The sequence below is a fragment of the Telmatherina bonti genome (assembly GCF_933228915.1).
Source record: "Telmatherina bonti genome assembly, chromosome: 14".
Taxonomy (NCBI): Eukaryota; Metazoa; Chordata; class Actinopteri; order Atheriniformes; family Telmatherinidae; genus Telmatherina; species Telmatherina bonti.
The window spans coordinates 1,715,456-1,736,890 of NC_136612.1; positions in this window are offsets into that span (position 1 = coordinate 1,715,456).

Below are 21,435 nucleotides of genomic sequence, written 5' to 3' on the forward strand. Positions count from 1 at the left end.
ACCTTCAACGCTCCGGGACATCGGCTCATCCCACGTCCACTTCAACTACCTGCAACGGTCCGGGACATCGGCTCATCCCACGCCAACTACCTGCAACGTTCCGGGACATCGGCTCATCCCACGTCCACGCCAACTTCCTGCAACGCACCGGGACATCGGCTCATCCCACGTCCACACCAACTACCTGCAACGCTCCGGGACATCGGCTCATCCCACGTCCACGTCAACTCCCTGCAACGGTCCGGGACATCGGCTCATCCCACGTCCACGTCAACTACCTGCAACGCTCCGGGACATCGGCTCATCCCACGTCCACACCAACTTCCGGCAACGGTCCGGGACATCGGCTCATCCCACGTCCACGTCAACTACCTGCAACGGTCCGGGACATCGGCTCATCCCACGCCAACTACCTGCAACGTTCCAGGACATTGGCTCATCCTACGCCAACTACCTGCAACGTTCCGGGACATCGGCTCATCCCACGCCAACTACCTGCAACGTTCCGGGACATCGGCTCATCCCACGTCCACACCAACTTCCGGCAACGGTCCGGGACATCGGCTCATCCCACGTCCACGTCAACTACCTGCAACGCTCCGGGACATTGGCTTATCCCACGTCCACGTCAACTACCTGCAACGGTCCGGGACATCGGCTCATCCCACGTCCACGTCAAGTACCTGCAACGGTCCGGGACATCGGCTCATCCCACGTCAACTACCTGCAACGCTCCGGGACATCGGCTCATCCCACGTCCACTTCAACTACCTGCAACGGTCCGGGACATCGGCTCATCCCACTCCAACTTCCTGCAACGTTCCGGGACATCGGCTCATCCCACGTCAACTACCTGCAACGCTCCGGGACATCGGCTCATCCCACGTCCACTTCAACTACCTGCAACGGTCCGGGACATCGGCTCATCCCACTCCAACTACCTGCAACGTTCCGGGACATCGGCTCATCCCACGCCAACTACCTGCAACGTTCCGGGACATCGGCTCATCCCACGTCCACACCAACTTCCGGCAACGGTCCGGGACATCGGCTCATCCCTCGTCCACGTCAACTACCTGCAACGCTCCGGGACATTGGCCTATCCCACGTCCACGTCAACTACCTGCAACGGTCCGGGACATCGGCTCATCCCACGTCCACGTCAAGTACCTGCAACGGTCCGGGACATCGGCTCATCCCACGTCAACTACCTGCAACGCTCCGGGACATCGGCTCATCCCACGTCCACTTCAACTACCTGCAACGGTCCGGGACATAGGCTCATCCCACTCCAACTTCCTGCAACGTTCCGGGACATCGGCTCATCCCACTCCAACTTCCTGCAACGTTACGGGACACCGGCTCATCCCACGTCCACACCAACTTCCAGCAACGTTCCAGGACATCGGCTCATCCCACACCAACTACCTGCAACGTTCTGGGACATTGGCTCATCCGACGCCAACTACCTGCAACGTTCTGGGACATCGGCTCATCCCACGCCAACTACATGCAACGTTCCGGGACATCGGCTCATCCAACGCCAACTTCCTGCAACGCTCCGGGACATCGGCTCATCCCACGTCCACACCAACTTCCGGCAACGGTCCGGGACATCGGCTCATCCCACGTCCACGTCAACTACCTGCAACGGTCTGGGACATCGGCTCATCCCACGTCCATGTCAACTACCTGCAACGCTCCGGGACATCGGCTCATCCCACGTCAACTACCTGCAACGCTCCGGGACATCGGCTCATCCCACGTCAACTACCTGCAACGCTCCGGGACATCGGCTCATCCCACTCCAACTTCCTGCAACGTTCCGGGACATCGGCTCGTCCCACTCCAACTTCCTGCAACGTTCCGGGATATCGGCTCATCCCACGTCCACACCAACTTCCTGCAACGTTCTAGGACATTGGCTCATCCCACGCCAACTACCTGCAACGTTCTGGGACATCGGCTCATCCCACGCCAACTACCTGCAACGTTCCAGGACATTGGCTCATCCTACGCCAACTACCTGCAACGTTCCGGGACATCGGCTCATCCCACGCCAACTACATGCAACGTTCCGGGACATCGGCTCATCCCACGTCCACACCAACTTCCGGCAACGGTCCGGGACATCGGCTCATCCCTCGTCCACGTCAACTACCTGCAACGCTCCGGGACATTGGCTTATCCCACGTCCACGTCAACTACCTGCAACGGTCCGGGACATCGGCTCATCCCACGTCCACGTCAAGTACCTGCAACGGTCCGGGACATCGGCTCATCCCACGTCAACTACCTGCAACGCTCCGGGACATCGGCTCATCCCACGTCCACTTCAACTACCTGCAACGGTCCGGGACATCGGCTCATCCCACTCCAACTTCCTGCAACGTTCCAGGACATCGGCTCATCCCACGTCCACGCCAACTTCCTGCAACGCTCCGGGACATCGGCTCATCCCACGTCCACACCAACTTCCGGCAACGGTCCGGGACATCGGCTCATCCCACGTCCACGTCAACTACCTGCAACGCTCCGGGACATCGGCTCATCCCACGTCCACGTCAACTACCTGCAACGGTCCGGGACATCGGCTCATCCCACGTCCACTTCAACTACCTGCAACGGTCCGGGACATCGGCTCATCCCATTCCAACTTCCTGCAACGTTCCGGGACATTGGGTCATCCCACGCCAACTACCTGCAACGTTCCGGGACATCAGTTCATCCCACGCCAACTACCTGCAACGTTCCGGGACATCGGCTAATCCCACTCCAACTTCCTGCAACGTTCCGGGACATCGGCTCATCCCACGTCCACACCAACTACCTGCAACGTTCCAGGACATTGGCTCATCCTACGCCAACTACCTGCAACGTTCCGGGACATCGGCTCATCCCACGCCAAATACCTGCAACGTTCCGGGACATCGGCTCATCCCACGTCCACACCAACTTCCGGCAACGGTCCGGGAAATCGGCTCATCACACGTCCACGTCAACTACCTGCAACGCTCCGGGACATTGGCTTATCCCACGTCCACGTCAACTACCTGCAACGGTCCGGGACATCGGCTCATCCCACGTCCACGTCAAGTACCTGCAACGGTCCGGGACATCGGCTCATCCCACGTCAACTACCTGCAACGCTCCGGGACATCGGCTCATCCCACGTCCACTTCAACTACCTGCAACGGTCCGGGACATCGGCTCATCCCACTCCAACTTCCTGCAACGTTCCGGGACATCGGCTCATCCCACGTCCACGCCAACTTCCTGCAACGCTCCGGGACATCGGCTCATCCCACGTCCACACCAACTTCCGGCAACGGTCCGGGACATCGGCTCATCCCACGTCCACGTCAACAACCTGCAACGGTCCGGGACATCGGCTCATCCCACGTCCACGTCAAGTACCTGCAACGCTCAGGGACATCGGCTCATCCCACGTCAACTACCTGCAACGCTCCCGGACATCGGCTCATCCCACGTCCACTTCAACTACCTGCAACGGTCCGGGACATCGGCTCATCCCACTCCAACTTCCTGCAACGTTCCGGGACATCGGCTCATCCCACGTTCACACCAGCTTCCTGCAACGTTCCAGGACATTGGCTCATCCCACGCCAACTACCTGCAACGTTCCGGGACATCGGTTCATCCCACGCCAACTGCCTGCAACGTTCCGGGACATCGGCTCATCCCACTCCAACTTCCTGCAACGTTCCGGGACATCGGCTCATCCCACGTCCACACCAACTTCCTTCAACGTTCTAGGACATTGGCTCATCCCACGCCAACTACCTGCAACGTTCGGGGACATCGGCTCATCCCACGCCAACTACCTGCAACGTTCCGGGACATCGGCTCATCCCACGTCCACACCATCTTCCGGCAACGGTTCGGGACATCGGCTCATCCCACGTCCACGTCAACTACCTGCAACGCTCCGGGACATTGGCTTATCCCACGTCCACGTCAACTACCTGCAACAGTCCGGGACATCGGCTCATCCCACGTCCACGTCAAGTACCTGCAACGGTCCGGGACATCGGCACATCCCACGTCAACTACCTGCAACGCTCCGGGACATCGGCTCATCCCACGTCCACGTCAACTACCTGCAACGCTCCGGGACATTGGCTCATCCCACGTCCACGTCAACTACCTGCAACGGTCCGGGACATCGGCTCATCCCACATCCACGTCAAGTACCTGCAACGTTCCGGGACATCGGCTCATCCCACGTCAACTACCTGCAACGCTCCGGGACATCGGCTCATCCCACGTCCACTTCAACTACCTGCAACGGTCCGGGACATCGGCTCATCCCACTCCAACTTCCTGCAATGTTCCGGGACATCGGCTCATCCCACTCCAACTTCCTGCAACGTTACGGGACACCGGCTCATCCCACGTCCACACCAACTTCCTGCAACTTTCCAGGACATCGGCTCATCCCACGCCAACTACCTGCAACGTTCTGGGACATTGGCTCATCCGACGCCAACTACCTGCAACGTTCTGGGACATCGGCTCATCCCACGCCAACTACATGCAACGTTCCGGGACATTGGCTCATCCCACGTCCACACCAACTTCCTGCAACGTTCTAGGACATTGGCTCATCCCACGCCAACTACCTGCAACGTTCTGGGACATCGGCTCATCCCACGCCAACTACCTGCAACGTTCCAGGACATTGGCTCATCCTACGCCAACTACCTGCAACGTTCCGGGACATCGGCTCATCCCACGTCCACACCAACTTCCGGCAAAGGTCCGGGACATCGGCTCATCCCACGTCCACGTCAACTACCTGCAACGGTCCGGGACATCGGCTCATCCCACGTCCACGTCAACTCCCTGCAACGCTCCGGGACATCGGCTCATCCCACGTCCACGTCAACTACCTGCAACGCTCCGGGACATCGGCTCGTCCCACGTCCACTTCAACTACCTGCAACGGTCCGGGACATCGGCTAATCCCACTCCAACTTCCTGCAACGTTCTAGGACATTGGCTCATCCCACGCCAACTACCTGCAACGTTCTGGGACATCGGCTCATCCCACGCCACCTACCTGCAACGTTCCAGGACATTGGCTCATCCTACGCCAACTACCTGCAACGTTCCGGGACATCGGCTCATCCCACACCAACTACCTGCAACGTTCCGGGACATCGGCTCATCCCACGTCCACACCAACTTCCGGCAACGGTCCGGGACATCGGCTCATCCCACGTCCACGTCAACTACCTGCAACGTTCCGGGACATCGGCTCATCCCACGCCAACTACCTGCAACGCTCCGGGACATCGGCTCATCCCACGTCCACTTCAACTACCTGCAACGGTCCGGGACATCGGCTCATCCCACTCCAACTTCCTGCAACGTTCCGGGTAATCGGGTCATCCCACGTCCACACCAACTTCCTGCAACGTTCCAGGACATTGGCTCATCCCACGCCAACTACCTGCAACGTTCCGGGACATCGGTTCATCCCACGCCAACTACCTGCAACGTTCCGGGACATCGGCTAATCCCACTCCAACTTCCTGCAACGTTCCGGGACATCGGCTCATCCCACGTCCACACCAACTACCTGCAACGTTCCAGGACATTGGCTCATCCTACGCCAACTACCTGCAACGTTCCGGGACATCGGCTCATCCCACGCCAACTACCTGCAACGTTCCGGGACATCGGCTCATCCCACGTCCACACCAACTTCCGGCAACGGTCCGGGACATCGGCTCATCCCACGTCAACTACCTGCAACGCTCCGGGACATCGGCTCATCCCACGTCCACTTCAACTACCTGCAACGGTCCGGGACATCGGCTCATCCCACTCCAACTTCCTGCAATGTTCCGGGACATCGGGTCATCCCACGTCCACGCCAACTTCCTGCAACGCTCCGGGACATCGGCTCGTCCCACGTCCACACCAACTTCCGGCAACGGTCCGGGACATCGGCTCATCCCACGTCCACGTCAACTACCTGCAAGGCTCCGGGACATCGGCTCATCCCACGTCCACGTCAACAACCTGCAACGGTCCGGGACATCGGCTCATCCCACGTCCACGTCAAGTACCTGCAACGGTCCGGGACATCGGCTCATCCCACGTCAACTACCTGCAACGCTCCGGGACATCGGCTCATCCCACTCCAACTTCCTGCAACGTTCTGGGACATCGGCTCATCCCACGCCACCTACCTGCAACGTTCCAGGACATTGGCTCATCCTACGCCAACTACCTGCAACGTTCCGGGACATCGGCTCATCCCACACCAACTACCTGCAACGTTCCGGGACATCGGCTCATCCCACGTCCACACCAACTTCCGGCAACGGTCCGGGACATCGGCTCATCCCACGTCCACGTCAACTACCTGCAACGTTCCGGGACATCGGCTCATCCCACGCCAACTACCTGCAACGCTCCGGGACATCGGCTCATCCCACGTCCACTTCAACTACCTGCAACGGTCCGGGACATCGGCTCATCCCACTCCAACTTCCTGCAACGTTCCAGGACATCGGCTCATCCCACGTCCACGCCAACTTCCTGCAACGCTCCGGGACATCGGCTCGTCCCACGTCCACACCAACTTCCGGCAACGGTCCGGGACATCGGCTCATCCCACGTCCACGTCAACTACCTGCAACGCTCCGGGACATCGGCTCATCCCACGTCCACGTCAACTACCTGCAACGCTCCGGGACATCGGCTCATCCCACGTCCACGTCAAGTACCTGCAACGGTCCGGGACATCGGCTCATCCCACGTCAACTACCTGCAACGCTCCGGGACATCGGCTCATCCCACGTCCACTTCAACTACCTGCAACGGTCCGGGACATCGGCTCATCCCACTCCAACTTCCTGCAACGTTCCGGGACATCGGGTCATCCCACGTCCACACCAACTTCCTGCAACGTTCCAGGACATTGGCTCATCCCACGCCAACTACCTGCAACGTTCCGGGACATCGGTTCATCCCACGCCAACTACCTGCAACGTTCCGGGACATCGGCTAATCCCACTCCAACTTCCTGCAACGTTCCGGGACATCGGCTCATCCCACGTCCACACCAACTACCTGCAACGTTCCAGGACATTGGCTCATCCTACGCCAACTACCTGCAACGTTCCGGGACATCGGCTCATCCCACGCCAACTACCTGCAACGTTCCGGGACATCGGCTCATCCCACGTCCACACCAACTTCCGGCAACGGTCCGGGACATCGGCTCATCACACGTCCACGTCAACTACCTGCAACGCTCCGGGACATTGGCTTATCCCACGTCCACGTTAACTACCTGCAACAGTCCGGGACATTGGCTCATCCCACGTCCACGTCAAGTACCTGCAACGGTCCGGGACATCGGCTCATCCCACGTCAACTACCTGCAACGCTCCGGGACATCGGCTCATCCCACGTCCACTTCAACTACCTGCAACGGTCCGGGACATCGGCTCATCCCACTCCAACTTCCTGCAACGTTCCGGGACATCAGGTCATCCCACGTCCACGCCAACTTCCTGCAACGCTCCGGGACATCGGCTCATCCCACGTCCACACCAACTTCCGGCAACGGTCCGGGACATCGGCTCATCCCACGTCCACGTCAACTACCTGCAAGGCTCCGGGACATCGGCTCATCCCACGTCCACGTCAACAACCTGCAACGGTCCGGGACATCGGCTCATCCCACGTCCACGTCAAGTACCTGCAACGGTCCGGGACATCGGCTCATCCCACGTCAACTACCTGCAACGCTCCGGGACATCGGCTCATCCCACGTCCACTTCAACTACCTGCAACGGTCCGGGACATCGGCTCATCCCACTCCAACTTCCTGCAACGTTCCGGGACATCGGCTCATCCCACGTCCACACCAACTTCCTGCAACGTTCCAGGACATTGGCTCATCCCACGCCAACTACCTGCAACAGTCCGGGACATCGGTTCATCCCACGCCAACTACCTGCAACGTTCCGGGACATCGGCTCATCCCACTCCAACTTCCTGCAACGTTCCGGGACATCGGCTCATCCCACGTCCACACCAACTTCCTGCAACGTTCTAGGACATTGGCTCATCCCACTCCAACTTCCTGCAACGTTCCAGGACATCGGCTCATCCCAGGTCCACGCCAACTTCCTGCAACGCTCCGGGACATCGGCTCATCCCACGTCCACACCAACTTCCGGCAACGGTCCGGGACATCGGCTCATCCCACGTCCACGTCAACTCCCTGCAAAGGTCCGGGACATCGGCTCATCCCACGTCCACTTCAACTACCTGCAACGGTCCGGGACATCGGCTCATCCCACTCCAACTTCCTGCAACGTTCCGGGACATCGGCTCATCCCACGCCAACTACCTGCAACGCTCCGGGACATCGGCTCATCCCACGTCCACTTCAACTACCTGCAACGGTCCGGGACATCGGCTCATCCCACTCCAACTTCCTGCAACGTTCCAGGACATCGGCTCATCCCACGTCCACGCCAACTTCCTGCAACGCTCCGGGACATCGGCTCGTCCCACGTCCACACCAACTTCCGGCAACGGTCCGGGACATCGGCTCATCCCACGTCCACGTCAACTACCTGCAACGCTCCGGGACATCGGCTCATCCCACGTTCACGTCAACTACCTGCAACGGTCCGGGACATCGGCTCATCCCACGTCCACGTCAAGTACCTGCAACGGTCCGGGACATCGGCTCATCCCACCTCAACTACCTGCAACGCTCCGGGACATCGGCTCATCCCACGTCCACTTCAACTACCTGCAACGGTCCGGGACATCGGCTCATCCCACTCCAACTTCCTGCAACGTTCCGGGACATCGGGTCATCCCACGTCCACACCAACTACCTGCAACGTTCCAGGACATTGGCTCATCCCACGCCAACTACCTGCAACGTTCCGGGACATCGGTTCATCCCACGCCAACTACCTGCAACGTTCCGGGACATCGGCTAATCCCACTCCAACTTCCTGCAACGTTCCGGGACATCGGCTCATCCCACGTCCACACCAACTACCTGCAACGTTCCAGGACATTGGCTCATCCTACGCCAACTACCTGCAACGTTCCGGGACATCGGCTCATCCCACGCCAACTACCTGCAACGTTCCGGGACATCGGCTCATCCCACGTCCACACCAACTTCCGGCAACGGTCCGGGACATCGGCTCATCACACGTCCACGTCAACTACCTGCAACGCTCCGGGACATTGGCTTATCCCACGTCCACGTTAACTACCTGCAACAGTCCGGGACATCGGCTCATCCCACGTCCACGTCAAGTACCTGCAACGGTCCGGGACATCGGCTCATCCCACGTCAACTACCTGCAACGCTCCGGGACATCGGCTCATCCCACGTCCACTTCAACTACCTGCAACGGTCCGGGACATCGGCTCATCCCACTCCAACTTCCTGCAACGTTCCGGGACATCGGGTCATCCCACGTCCACGCCAACTTCCTGCAACGCTCCGGGACATCGGCTCATCCCACGTCCACACCAACTTCCGGCAACGGTCCGGGACATCGGCTCATCCCACGTCCACGTCAACTACCTGCAACGCTCCGGGACATCGGCTCATCCCACGTCCACGTCAACAACCAGCAAGGGTCCGGGACATCGGCTCATCCCACGTCCACGTCAAGTACCTGCAACGGTCCGGGACATCGGCTCATCCCACGTCAACTACCTGCAACGCTCCGGGACATCGGCTCATCCCACGTCCACTTCAACTACCTGCAACGGTCCGGGACATCGGCTCATCCCACTCCAACTTCCTGCAACGTTCCGGGACATCGGCTCATCCCACGTCCACACCAACATCCTGCAACGTTCCAGGACATTGGCTCATCCCACGCCAACTACCTGCAACAGTCCGGGACATCGGTTCATCCCACGCCAAGAACCTGCAACGTTCCGGGACATCGGCTCATCCCACTCCAACTTCCTGCAACGTTCCGGGACATCGGCTCATCCCACGTCCACACCAACTTCCTGCAACGTTCTAGGACATTGGCTCATCCCACGCCAACTACCTGCAACGTTCTGGGACATCGGCTCATCCCACGTCAACTACCTGCAACGCTGCGGGACATCGGCTCATCCCACGTCCACACCAACTTCCGGCAACGGTCCGGGACATCGGCTCATCCCACGTCCACGTCAAGTACCTGCAACGGTCCGGGACATCGGCTCATCCCACTCCAACTTCCTGCAACGTTCCGGGACATCGGCTCATCCCACGTCCACACCAACTTCCTGCAACGTTCTAGGACATTGGCTCATCCCACGCCAACTACCTGCAACGTTCTGGGACATCGGCTCATCCCACGCCAACTACCTGCAACGTTCCAGGACATTGGCTCATCCTACGCCAACTACCTGCAACGTTCCGGGACATCGGCTCATCCCACGCCAACTACCTGCAACGTTCCGGGACATCGGCTCATCCCACGTCCACACCAACTTCCGGCAACGGTCCGGGACATCGGCTCATCCCACGTCCACACCAACTTCCGGCAACGGTCCGGGACATCGGCTCATCCCACGTCCACGTCAACTACCTGCAACGCTCCGGGACATCGGCTAATCCCACGTCCACGTCAACTCCCTGCAACGGTCCGGGACATCGGCTCATCCTACATCCACACCAACTTCCGGCAATGGTCCGGGACATCGGCTCATCCCACGCCAACTACCTGCAACGTTCCGGGACATCGGCTCATCCCACGTCCACACCAACTTCCGGCAACGGTCCGGGACATCGGCTCATCCCACGTCCACGTCAACTACCTGCAACGTTCCGGGACATCGGCTCATCCCACGCCAACTACCTGCAACGTTCCGGGACATCGGCTCATCCCACGTCCACACCAACTTCCGGCAACGGTCCGGGACATCGGCTCATCCCTCGTCCACGTCAACTACCTGCAACGCTCCGGGACATTGGCTTATCCCACGTCCACGTCAACTACCTGCAACGGTCCGGGACATCGGCTCATCCCACGTCCACGTCAACTCCCTGCAACGGTCCGGGACATCGGCTCATCCCACGTCCACTTCAACTACCTGCAACGGTCCGGGACATCGGCTCATCCCACGTCAACTACCTGCAACGCTCCGGGACATCGGCTCATCCCACATCCACTTCAACTACCTGCAACGGTCCGGGACATCGGCTCATCCCACTCCAACTTCCTGCAACGTTCCAGGACATCGGCTCATCCCACGTCCACGCCAACTTCCTGCAACGCTCCGGGACATTGGCTCAGCCCACGTCCACACCAACTTCCGGCAACGGTCCGGGACATCGGCTCATCCCACGTCCACGTCAACTACCTGCAACGCTCCGGGACATCGGCTCATCCCACGTCCACGTCAACTCCCTACAACGGTCCGGGACATCGGCTCATCCCACGTCCACTTCAACTACCTGCAACGGTCCGGGACATCGGCTCATCCCACTCCAACTTCCTGCAACGTTCTAGGACATTGGCTCATCCCACGCCAACTACCTGCAACGTTCTGGGACATCGGCTCATCCCACGCCACCTACCTGCAACGTTCCAGGACATTGGCTCATCCTACGCCAACTACCTGCAACGTTCCGGGACATCGGCTCATCCCACGCCAACTACCTGCAACGTTCCGGGACATCGGCTCATCCCACTCCAACTTCCTGCAACATTCCGGGACATCGGCTCATCCCACGTCCACACCAACTTCCGACAACGGTCCGGGACATCGGCTCATCCCTCGTCCACGTCAACTACCTGCAACGCTCCGGGACATTGGCTTATCCCACGTCCACGTCAACTACCTGCAACGGTCCGGGACATCGGCTCATCCCACGTCCACGTCAAGTACCTGCAACGGTCCGGGACATCGGCTCATCCCACGTCAACTACCTGCAACGCTCCGGGACATCGGCTCATCCCACGTCCACTTCAACTACCTGCAACGGTCCGGGACATCGGCTCATCCCACTCCAACTTCCTGCAACGTTCCGGGACATCGGCTCATCCCACGTCCACGCCAACTTCCTGCAACGCTCCGGGACATCGGCTCGTCCCACGTCCACACCAACTTCCGGCAACGGTCCGGAACATCGGCTCATCCCACGTCCACGTCAACTACCTGCAACGCTCTGGGACATTGGCTCATCCCACGTCCACGTCAACTACCTGCAACGGTCCGGGACATCGTCTCATCCCACGTCCACGTCAAGTACCTGCAACGGTCCGGGACATCGGCTCATCCCACGTCAACAACCTGCAACGCTCCGGGACATCGGCTCATCCCACGTCCACTTCAACTACCTGCAACGGTCCGGGACATCGGCTCATCCCACTCCAACTTCCTGCAACGTTCCGGGACATCGGGTCATCCCACGTCCACACCAACTTACTGCAACGTTCCAGGACATTGGCTCATCCCACGCCAACTACCTGCAACGTTCCGGGACATCGGTTCATCCCACGCCAACTACCTGCAACGTTCCGGGACATCGGCTAATCCCACTCCAACTTCCTGCAACGTTCCGGGACATCGGCTCATCCCACGTCCACACCAACTACCTGCAACGTTCCAGGACATTGGCTCAGCCTACGCCAACTACCTGCAACGTTCCGGGACATCGGCTCATCCCACGCCAACTACCTGCAACGTTCCGGGACATCGGCTCATCCCACGTCCACACCAACTTCCGGCAACGGTCCGGGACATCGGCTCATCACACGTCCACGTCAACTACCTGCAACGCTCCGGGACATTGGCTTATCCCACGTCCACGTTAACTACCTGCAACGGTCCGGGACATCGGCTCATCCCACGTCCACGTCAAGTACCTGCAACGGTCCGGGACATCGGCTCATCCCACGTCAACTACCTGCAACGCTCCGGGACATCGGCTCATCCCACGTCCACTTCAACTACCTGCAACGGTCCGGGAAATCGGCTCATCCCACTCCAACTTCCTGCAACGTTCCGGGACATCGGCTCATCCCACGTCCACGCCAACTTCCTGCAACGCTCCGGGACATCGGCTCATCCCACGTCCACACCAACTTCCGGCAACAGTCCGGGACATCGGCTCATCCCACGTCAACTACCTGCAACGCTCCGGGACATCGGCTCATCCCACGTCCACTTCAACTACCTGCAACGGTCCGGGACATCGGCTCATCCCACTCCAACTTCCTGCAACATTCTAGGACATTGGCTCATCCCACGCCAACTACCTGCAACGTTCTGGGACATCGGCTCATCCCACGCCACCTACCTGCAACGTTCCAGGACATTGGCTCATCCTACGCCAACTACCTGCAACGTTCCGGGACATCGGCTCATCCCACGCCAACTACCTGCAATGTTCCGGGACATCGGCTCATCCCACGTCCACACCAACTTCCGGCAACGGTCCGGGACATCGGCTCATCCCACGTCCACGTCAACTACCTGCAACGTTCCGGGACATCTTCTCATCCCACGCCAACTACCTGCAACGTTCCGGGACATCGGCTCATCCCACGTCCACACCAACTTCCAGCAACGGTCCGGGACGTCGGCTCATCCCTCGTCCACGTCAACTACCTGCAACGCTCCGGGACATTGGCTTATCCCACGTCCACGTCAACTACCTGCAACGGTCCGGGACATCGGCTCATCCCACGTCCACGTCAAGTACCTGCAACGGTCCGGGACATCGGCTCATCCCACGTCAACTACCTGCAACGCTCCGGGACATCGGCTCATCCCACGTCCACTTCAACTACCTGCAACGGTCCGGGACATCGGCTCATCCCACTCCAACTTCCTGCAACGTTCCAGGACATCGGCTCATCCCACGTCCACGCCAACTTCCTGCAACGCTCCGGGACATCGGCTCGTCCCACGTCCACACCAACTTCCGGCAACGGTCCGGGACATCGGCTCATCCCACGTCCACGTCAACTACCTGCAACGCTCCGGGACATTGGCTCATCCCACGTCCACGTCAACTACCTGCAACGGTCCGGGACATCGGCTCATCCCACGTCCACGTCAAGTACCTGCAACGGTCCGGGACATCGGCTCATCCCACGTCAACTACCTGCAACGCTCCGGGACATCGGCTCATCCCACGTCCACTTAAACTACCTGCAACGGTCCGGGACATCGGCTCATCCCACTCCAACTTCCTGCAACGTTCCGGGACATCGGGTCATCCCACGTCCACACCAACTTCCTGCAACGTTCCAGGACATTGGCTCATCCCACGCCAACTACCTGCAACGTTCCGGGACATCGGTTCATCCCACGCCAACTACCTGCAACGTTCCGGGACATCGGCTCATCCCACTCCAACTTCCTGCAACGTTCCGGGACATCGGCTCATCCCACGTCCACACCAACTACCTGCAACGTTCCAGGACATTGGCTCATCCTACGCCAACTACCTGCAACGTTCCGGGACATCGGCTCATCCCACGCCAACTACCTGCAACGTTCCGGGACATCGGCTCATCCCACGTCCACACCAACTTCCGGCAACGGTCCGGGACATCGGCTCATCACACGGCCACGTCAACTACCTGCAACGCTCCGGGACATTGGCTTATCCCACGTCCACGTTAACTACCTGCAACGGTCCGGGACATCGGCTCATCCCACGTCCACGTCAAGTACCTGCAACGGTCCGGGACATCGGCTCATCCCACGTCAACTACCTGCAACGCTCCGGGACATCGGCTCATCCCACGTCCACTTCAACTACCTGCAACGGTCCGGGACATCGGCTCATCCCACTCCAACTTCCTGCAACGTTCCGGGACATCGGCTCATCCCAAGTCCACACCAACTTCCTGCAACGCTCCGGGACATCGGCTCATCCCACGTCCACACCAACTTCCGGCAACGGTCCGGGACATCGGCTCATCCCACGTCCACGTCAACTACCTGCAACGCTCCGGGACATCGGCTCATCCCACATCCACGTCAACAACCTGCAACGGTCCGGGACATCGGCTCATCCCACGTCCACGTCAAGTACCTGCAACGGTCCGGGACATCGGCTCATCCCACGTCAACTACCTGCAACGCTCCGGGACATCGGCTCATCCCACGTCCACTTCAACTACCTGCAACGGTCCGGGACATCGGCTCATCCCACTCCAACTTCCTGCAACGTTCCGGGACATCGGCTCATCCCACGTCCACACCAACTTCCTGCAACGTTCCAGGACATTGGCTCATCCCACGCCAACTACCTGCAACGTTCCGGGACATCGGTTCATCCCACGCCAACTACCTGCAACGTTCCGGGACATCGGCTCATCCCACTCCAACTTCCTGCAACGTTCCGGGACATTGGCTCATCCCACGCCAACTACCTGCAACGTTCTGGGACATCGGCTCATCCCACGTCAACTACCTGCAACGTTCCGGGACATCGGCTCATCCCACGTCCACACCAACTTCCGGCAACGGTCCGGGACATCGGCTCATCCCACGTCCACGTCAACTACCTGCAACGCTCCGGGACATTGGCTTATCCCACGTCCACGTCAACTACCTGCAACAGTCCGGGACATCGGCTCATCCCACGTCCACGTCAAGTACCTGCAACGGTCCGGGACATCGGCACATCCCACGTCAACTACCTGCAACGCTCCGGGATATCGGCTCATCCCACGTCCACTTCAACTACCTGCAACGGTCCGGGACATCGGCTCATCCCACGCCAACTACCTGCAACGTTCCGGGACATCGGCTCATCCCACGTCCACGCCAACTTCCTGCAACGCTCCGGGACATCGGCTCATCCCACGTCCACACCAACTTCCGGCAACGGTCCGGGACATCGGCTCATCCCACGTCCACGTCACGTACCTGCAACGGTCCGGGACATCGGCTCATCCCACTCCAACTTCCTGCAACGTTCCGGGACATCGGCTCATCCCACGTCCACACCAACTTCCTGCAACGTTCTAGGACATTGGCTCATCCCACGCCAACTACCTGCAACGTTCTGGGACATCGGCTCATCCCACGCCAACTACCTGCAACGTTCCAGGACATTGGCTCATCCTACGCCAACTACCTGCAACGTTCCAGGACATCGGCTCATCCCACGCCAACTACCTGCAACGTTCCGGGACATCGGCTCATTCCACGTCCACACCAACTTCCGGCAACGGTCCGGGACATCGGCTCATCCCACGTCCACGTCAACTACCTGCAACGCTCCGGAACATTGGCTTATCCCACGTCCACGTCAACTACCTGCAACAGTCCGGGACATCGGCTCATCCCACGTCCACGTCAAGTACCTGCAACGGTCCGGGACATCGGCTCATCCCACGTCAACTACCTGCAACGCTCCGGGACATCGGCTCATCCCACGTCCACTTCAACTACCTGCAACGGTCCGGGACATCGGCTCATCCCACGCCAACTACCTGCAACGTTCCGGGACATCGGCTCATCCCACGTCCACGCCAACTTCCTGCAACGCTCCGGGACATCGGCTCATCCCACGTCCACACCAACTTCCGGCAACGGTCCGGGACATCGGCTCATCCCACGTCCACGTCAACTACCTGCAACGCTCCGGGACATCGGCTCATCCCACGTCCACGTCAACTCCCTGCAACGGTCCGGGACATCGGCTCATCCCACGTCCACTTCAACTACCTGCAACGGTCCGGGACATCGGCTCATCCCACTCCAACTACCTGCAACGTTCTAGGACATTGGCTCATCCCACGCCAACTACCTGCAACGTTCTGGGACATCGGCTCATCCCACGCCACCGACCTGCAACGTTCCAGGACATTGGCTCATCCTACGCCAACTACCTGCAACGTTCCGGGACATCGGCTCATCCCACGCCAACTACCTGCAACGTTCCGGGACATCGGCTCATCCCACGTCCACACCAACTTCCGGCAACGGTCCGGGACATCGGCTCATCCCACGTCCACGTCAACTACCTGCAACGCTCCGGGACATTGGCTTATCCCACGTCCACGTCAACTACCTGCAACGATCCGGGACATCGGCTCATCCCACGTCCACTTCAACTACCTGCAACGGTCCGGGACATCGGCTCATCCCACTCCAACTTCCTGCAACGTTCCGGGACATCGGCTCATCCCACGTCCACACCAACTACCTGCAACGTTCCAGGACATTGGCTCATCCTACGCCAACTACCTGCAACGTTCCGGGACATCGGCTCATCCCACGCCAACTACCTGCAACGTTCCGGGACATCGGCTCATCCCACGTCCACACCAACTTCCGGCAACGGTCCGGGACATCGGCTCATCACACGGCCACGTCAACTACCTGCAACGCTCCGGGACATTGGCTTATCCCACGTCCACGTTAACTACCTGCAACGGTCCGGGACATCGGCTCATCCCACGTCCACGTCAAGTACCTGCAACGGTCCGGGACATCGGCTCATCCCACGTCAACTACCTGCAACGCTCCGGGACATCGGCTCATCCCACGTCCACTTCAACTACCTGCAACGGTCCGGGACATCGGCTCATCCCACTCCAACTTCCTGCAACGTTCCGGGACATCGGCTCATCCCAAGTCCACGCCAACTTCCTGCAACGCTCCGGGACATCGGCTCATCCCACGTCCACACCAACTTCCGGCAACGGTCCGGGACATCGGCTCATCCCACGTCCACGTCAACTACCTGCAACGCTCCGGGACATCGGCTCATCCCACATCCACGTCAACAACCTGCAACGGTCCGGGACATCGGCTCATCCCACGTCCACGTCAAGTACCTGCAACGGTCCGGGACATCGGCTCATCCCACGTCAACTACCTGCAACGCTCCGGGACATCGGCTCATCCCACGTCCACTTCAACTACCTGCAACGGTCCGGGACATCGGCTCATCCCACTCCAACTTCCTGCAACGTTCCGGGACATCGGCTCATCCCACGTCCACACCAACTTCCTGCAACGTTCCAGGACATTGGCTCATCCCACGCCAACTACCTGCAACGTTCCGGGACATCGGTTCATCCCACGCCAACTACCTGCAACGTTCCGGGACATCGGCTCATCCCACTCCAACTTCCTGCAACGTTCCGGGACATCGGCTCATCCCACGTCCACACCAACTTCCTGCAACGTTCTAGGACATTGGCTCATCCCACGCCAACTACCTGCAACGTTCTGGGACATCGGCTCATCCCACGTCAACTACCTGCAACGTTCCGGGACATCGGCTCATCCCACGTCCACACCAACTTCCGGCAACGGTCCGGGACATCGGCTCATCCCACGTCCACGTCAACTACCTGCAACGCTCCGGGACATTGGCTTATCCCACGTCCACGTCAACTACCTGCAACAGTCCGGGACATCGGCTCATCCCACGTCCACGTCAAGTACCTGCAACGGTCCGGGACATCGGCACATCCCACGTCAACTACCTGCAACGCTCCGGGATATCGGCTCATCCCACATCCACTTCAACTACCTGCAACGGTCCGGGACATCGGCTCATCCCACGCCAACTACCTGCAACGTTCCGGGACATCGGCTCATCCCACGTCCACGCCAACTTCCTGCAACGCTCCGGGACATCGGCTCATCCCACGTCCACACCAACTTCCGGCAACGGTCCGGGACATCGGCTCATCCCACGTCCACGTCACGTACCTGCAACGGTCCGGGACATCGGCTCATCCCACTCCAACTTCCTGCAACGTTCCGGGACATCGGCTCATCCCACGTCCACACCAACTTCCTGCAACGTTCTAGGACATTGGCTCATCCCACGCCAACTACCTGCAACGTTCTGGGACATCGGCTCATCCCACGCCAACTACCTGCAACGTTCCGGGACATTGGCTCATCCTACGCCAACTACCTGCAACGTTCCAGGACATCGGCTCATCCCACGCCAACTACCTGCAACGTTCCGGGACATCGGCTCATCCCACGTCCACACCAACTTCCGGCAACGGTCCGGGACATCGGCTCATCCCACGTCCACGTCAACTACCTGCAACCCTCCGGAACATTGGCTTATCCCACGTCCACGTCAACTACCTGCAACAGTCCGGGACATCGGCTCATCCCACGTCCACGTCAAGTACCTGCAACGGTCCGGGACATCGGCTCATCCCACGTCAACTACCTGCAACGCTCCGGGACATCGGCTCATCCCACGTCCACTTCAACTACCTGCAACGGTCCGGGACATCGGCTCATCCCACGCCAACTACCTGCAACGTTCCGGGACATCGGCTCATCCCACGTCCACGCCAACTTCCTGCAACGCTCCGGGACATCGGCTCATCCCACGTCCACACCAACTTCCGGCAACGGTCCGGGACATCGGCTCATCCCACGTCCACGTCAACTACCTGCAACGCTCCGGGACATCGGCTCATCCCACGTCCACGTCAACTCCCTGCAACGGTCCGGGACATCGGCTCATCCCACGTCCACTTCAACTACCTGCAACGGTCCGGGACATCGGCTCATCCCACTCCAACTACCTGCAACGTTCTAGGACATTGGCTCATCCCACGCCAACTACCTGCAACGTTCTGGGACATCGGCTCATCCCACGCCACCGACCTGCAACGTTCCAGGACATTGGCTCATCCTACGCCAACTACCTGCAACGTTCCGGGACATCGGCTCATCCCACGCCAACTACCTGCAACGTTCCGGGACATCGGCTCATCCCACGTCCACACCAACTTCCGGCAACGGTCCGGGACATCGGCTCATCCCACGTCCACGTCAACTACCTGCAACGCTCCGGGACATTGGCTTATCCCACGTCCACGTCAACTACCTGCAACGATCCGGGACATCGGCTCATCCCACGTCCACGTCAAGTACCTGCAACGGTCCGGGACATCGGCTCATCCCACGTCAACTACCTGCAACGCTCCGGGACATCGGCTCATCCCACGTCCACTTCAACTACCTGCAACGGTCCGGGACATCGGCTCATCCCACTCCAACTTCCTGCAACGTTCCGGGACATCGGCTCATCCCACGCCAACTACCTGCAACGGTCCGGGACATCGGCTCATCCCACGTCCACGTCAACTACCTGCAACGCTCCGGGACATTGGCTTATCCCACGTCCACGTCAACTACCTGCAACAGTCCGGGACATCGGCTCATCCCACGTCCACGTCAAGTACCTGCAACGGTCCGGGACATCGGCACATCCCACGTCAACTACCTGCAACGCTCCGGGATATCGGCTCATCCCACGTCCACTTCAACTACCTGCAACGGTCCGGGACATCGGCTCATCCCACGCCAACTACCTGCAACGTTCCGGGACATCGGCTCATCCCACGTCCACGCCAACTTCCTGCAACGCTCTGGGACATCGGCTCATCCCACGTCCACACCAACTTCCGGCAACTGTCCGGGACATCGGCTCATCCCACGTCCACGTCAAGTACCTGCAACGGTCCGGGACATCGGCTCATCCCACTCCAACTTCCTGCAACGTTCCGGGACATCGGCTCATCCCACGTCCACACCAACTTCCTGCAACGTTCTAGGACATTGGCTCATCCCACGCCAACTACCTGCAACGTTCTGGGACATCGGCTCATCCCACGCCAACTACCTGCAACGTTCCAGGACATTGGCTCATCCTACGCCAACTACCTGCAACGTTCCGGGACATCGGCTCATCCCACGCCAACTACCTGCAACGTTCCGGGACATCGGCTCATCCCACGTCCACACCAACTTCCGGCAACGGTCCGGGACATCGGCTCATCCCACGTCCACGTCAACTACCTGCAACGCTCCGGGACAATGGCTTATCCCACGTCCACGTCAACTACCTGCAACAGTCCGGGACATCGGCTCATCCCACGTCCACGTCAAGTACCTGCAACGGTCCGGGACATCGGCTCATCCCACGTCAACTACCTGCAACGCTCCGGGACATCGGCTCATCCCACGTCCACTTCAACTACCTGCAACGGTCCGGGACATCGGCTCATCCCACGCCAACTACCTGCAACGTTCCGGGACATCGGCTCATCCCACGTCCACGCCAACTTCCTGCAACGCTCCGGGACATCGGCTCATCCCACGTCCACACCAACTTCCGGCAACGGTCCGGGACATCGGCTCATCCCACGTCCACGTCAACTACCTGCAACGCTCCGGGACATCGGCTCATCCCACGTCCACGTCAACTCCCTGCAACGGTCCGGGACATCGGCTCATCCCACGTCCACTTCAACTACCTGCAACGGTCCGGGACATCGGCTCATCCCACTCCAACTACCTGCAACGTTCTAGGACATTGGCTCATCCCACGCCAACTACCTGCAACGTTCTGGGACATCGGCTCATCCCACGCCACCGACCTGC